Consider the following 4,469-nt stretch of genomic DNA (forward strand, 5'->3'; position numbering starts at 1 on the left):
CAGACATGTTGGAGAGCATCATTGTAACAGCACCAGGTAGGGCTCACAAGCTGTAGTTTAGTTTCTTTAATCCCTGGGCCCTTAGCCCTGAATGACATCTTCATCACTGATGTCCAAGAAGGGAAGATAGTTCTACTTCTTTATTATTATGCCACTGACACATAGCTGAGGAATGCTGAGACTCACTCATCATCTTCCCACAAATCATCTTCCTCAGAAATACCGAGCTGCGACATCTGCTATGGGATGAGCTGAGCTGCACCTTAGATGCTCTGCTTCTCTGTTGGGAACTGGGAAGGAACAGCTTACATGTCAGCTTTTACTCTGTGGACATAAATGCCCACTGGAGGTGTCGGAAGGCTAAGTTCAGTGGAATCAATACAGATCATAATCCCACAGCAAAGAGTCAAGTTCTTTGTTGGGTTCTAAAAGAAATGATATTAGTGAAAACGAACAGAATGTGTTACATATATCTCTATTAAGTAATAATTAGTGCTACCAAATGTATAACCCAGCAAAGTATAGCAAAAAATACACGCTGTTTTTTAATTCTCTATCATTCCTTATGGCGCTGAGGTTTTTTGCAGGAATGGGAAAAAACATTCTGTTGAATGAGTGGGATGAGGCCAAATTTAAGTGCTCCACCAAGGTTTTAGGGGATGTGGTAGTGACTCTTCTGTCATTTTCACTTTCAGTCACAGAATAGCGTTACCTCTGATTTTGAGCGGTTTCAGGAGAACAGCCAAGTGCTCAAGAGTTGAACTTGTCAAAACCCTTCTTGGTTTGGAAGTCTCATGAGTTTTGGCTTCTGACAAGGCTTTTACTACCCACTGGCTTCAGTGAACTGAAAATATTCCTAGAAAAGGAGACCTTCCAACATCTCTTGTGCTTGTGAGCTCAGCTGAAGCCAGAGCATTCAGAGGGAGGCTGAACAGAATTAAGAGAGCAGAAGCTTTTGACTTGGATCAAAATGTTTTTAATTCAAATACCTGTCACTTCTGAGAGAAAAAAAAAAAAAAAAAAAGCAATTGTATTTTAATACAACTATTTGGGAAGCTGTATGTACTCTGGCTGTATAAGACTGCGTCATAAAAGCTTTTGTGACAGAGGCACAGAACATATAGAAGCAAGTGGGAAAGTGACCTGCACCTGCCCCAGTGCTTTCAATGGAACTTGGCTTCTCTATGACATCTGGATGCTCAAGCTGTGAAAGTCTGCCTGGCCCTGCTTATCAAATCCTGCCCTTAAATGAGTACACACAAAACAGTGCAGCTTAAGGCCAGGAGATATTGTAGGACTTGAAGCCTGCTTTCCATGCCTGGAGAAGCATTTTGCCTACACTCTATTTCAGCGCCTCTGTAAAATACAGACCTTGCTTCTTTGACCCACTGTGGGTGAGCCCCCAATAAATGCATCCCACCCAATGGGACATGTCACATGCATGCAGGTGTTCCATCTCCTCTCCCTGCTGGTATGAGATGTGTACACAGCCTGGCACACATTCTGTAAGCATTAAGTGTACTGAAGACAATGATAATATCTAGTTGAGTTGTGGGGATAGGTGAATGTGCTCAACATCATGCAAGCTGGTTGCACAAAATGACCACTATTCAAAAGATGATGTCATAAAGCTGAGTTTGATTATAAGAGAGAAGAAGTTGTTCCTGATTCTGAATTAGGTTTCCCAAGTTCAGCCTTTTGAAATTGCATGGGTGAAACCATGAAGGGAAAGACTATCCTCAGTGAAACCAAATATCTCCATTACTCAAGGAACAATCTCTCTTTATAGCACTGGTGTCCATAATTAATTAGAATCCACAGAGCTAGTCCATTTCAACATTTCTAATTTCATCATTTGGTAATTAATCTATTTTTGGTGACAAGGTGCTTACTGTAGAAAGAAAATAGCATCTGTTCTTAAGCCTTGTCAGAGAATGATCTGAAAAATAGATGAGAGATGTGTTGTACATTTGTTTTTCAGTAGTTGGAAACACTGCAAGGGAAAACAGATATGTAACACACATGAATCTTTCCCATCACCTGAAATGTCTGTTTTTATATTCTATTATTTGAATATGTCTGTAAACCAATAGCTATTAATCTCAGGAATGTTTTTGCTTATTATATTTTTTAGGTTTGATACTACACAGTACCAGTCACAGAGATATAGTTCAGTTTATCATTTTTTTTCAAGTGGAAAAGATAGAAACAGTAATAGTAGTAGTTATTATTGGCTGTATGAAGAGATAGAATTGAAAGAATGAAAAGCAGAGTAACAAAACCCCATCTATCTGCCACGATATATAGCTAAAGACACAACTGTCCCCAGAAAATTGTTTCATCATCCCTTCAGAAACAGCGGGTATAGGTCAACTGATTTATTTGTCACTATCCTCACTGCTGTAGGGTCGGCCTGATTGTTTGTCCTGCAGAGACCTCGGGATTTCATCTGAACGGATTTTGAGAGGGGAGGTGTGTGCCTCCACACGTACGAGTGATGGTGCTATCAATCTTCTTGACTCACCCATCATCATTCTCCGATGAATTGTGATGTGCGGCGCTCCTGACAGACTCCTTCACCTCTCTCTGAGCCATAGGAGCAGCTGCAGGACTGTAGTACTGTAAAGTTGCCACAGCAGATCTCAAACCTTTCACTTTGCCTCTCCCTGTGTCTGTGCCAGCAATATCTGCTATCTCAAAGCATGAAAGTTCTGACTAAAATCATTGCTTATTCCAGTGGCTCGTCTACATATAGCATACCACCTAATCAATCAAGTATCTAAAAGCTCATAAGAAATATAGCAACACTTTGGCTAAAATAAACCTCTTCTGGCCAAGGTTTTCTTACTGCTTAAAGTACCAGCAGAACAGATTTTCTTACCAGCTTTTAAACATTGTGTGTGTGTGTGTGTGTGTGTGTGTGTGTGTTTGTTCCTCACAAGACCAATTTTCTTCCAAATTTTCATAAATTTCTCACAGACTGGCTGCAAAGCAGTGTGGTAATTGCCAAGGGCACAAATACTATCAGTTCATGATAAACAGGGCTTGCTGACCACCTGTTTAACATAGAGCAGATGGGAGAGATGTGGTACAGCCAAGACTGGGCAATACCTACTCCACCCCACTCCACAGTTCCAACTCAGCTGTGCTGGACTCACACATCCCTGGCAGATATGTTGAGCTCCATCAGCACAGGGACACATGCTCAGAAAGCAGACCCCTTCAATGACTGTAACGGGAGTTCAGGAACAGAAGGGTTTTGAGCTTACCATTGCCTAAAGGTAAACTTGGGGACTCGACCTGTCTCTACTGGTAAAGAGCAGATTTTAAAGGACCGACTTTCCTCCTGCCAGGAGAAATCCCCTCCAGGCAGTTTTCATTCAGCCGTCCTGTTTTGAAGATGGAAAGAATTTATCAGGATGGTTTCCAAGCTGATCTAAGTTCCAAAAGTCTTTCTTCAACCTGTTTAATTTACGAGTGTAGGTGAAGCCAAGATGTCCTGCTCTATTCCCTTTTCCATGAACCATGACTATGTTAAACCTTGAGAAGCAAAGATTTCAGTTTGACAGTTCTTTTGTTACCATACATTCTAAATATACCTTTGAACTGGCGGGTTTACAGAGATTGTCGTCTTCTTCTTTAACTTTTACGTCTCAGATTCCTTTTCTATAGAAGCTTTGCACTGAGAAATACAATGAGGAATTCTTCAATGACAGCAAGATGCAGCACTAGGTGCAATGCTATATTCTGGGTAAATGATACCATTCAAAGGACAGGGCAGAGCATGAATAGCATTGATTTCCAGAACAGCTATTTCAGGACTTAGCAAACTTTGGGCGGGTTGTTCTCTGATCTGGTTGATCTGATAAGAGGTTATGTCCCACCCTGACAGACAGCAATATGGCCTGAGTTACATGCAGCTTCTCACCTCCTGCTTGGGTCATAGCATTACTTTATGCTTGGGCTCACTACTGCCTATGGAAAACATGACAGCACCCTGCACTACCACTGTGCTAAAGAAGGGGTTTCCAAACCATACTTTACTCTCTACAGTGGCTTACAAAGAGGACCTCTATCATGACAGCACTTTGTGACCTTCTCCAAGGACATTTGAAATCACCTGGGGTTCAAGAATGAAGGCCTGAATGGAGGTTTAGATCCTCCAAGGGTGAAGCTGTGCAGGAGGAGACTCGATGAAGGCAGTCCAAGCAATGGGATGCACTTCCAGGACCTCACAAACAAAAGCAGCAGCATCAAATACAGGGAGCAGCTTGTCTGACAGCTTTCATCTGTCTAGGTGAACTATATCTTATAAGTGCTTCTTTTTTGCTTTAGCTCTAAATGGAGTCTAGAGAAGCATCTCTGGTGTAAAAAATTATGTTCTCCAAGTCTTAATGGGTGAATCCATCTCCAAACAACTAGCTGTGTTATGGCTGCCCATACAAAGAACTGTAATTAAACAGAAAGGT

General features: G+C 41.6%; 1 long non-coding RNA gene across 1 annotated transcript; it reads left to right on the plus strand.

Annotated features, from left to right (window-relative positions):
* The first annotated feature begins 1,114 nt into the window (after positions 1-1,114).
* Positions 1,115-2,733, plus strand: LOC121109123. Its single transcript, XR_005861582.1, has 2 exons — positions 1,115-1,505; positions 2,407-2,733. It is a non-coding gene; the product is annotated as an uncharacterized LOC121109123 (long non-coding RNA).
* Positions 2,734-4,469: the final 1,736 nt, after the last annotated feature.

Source organism: Gallus gallus, chromosome 1 (genome assembly GCF_016699485.2).
Source record: "Gallus gallus isolate bGalGal1 chromosome 1, bGalGal1.mat.broiler.GRCg7b, whole genome shotgun sequence".
Taxonomy (NCBI): domain Eukaryota; kingdom Metazoa; phylum Chordata; class Aves; order Galliformes; family Phasianidae; genus Gallus; species Gallus gallus.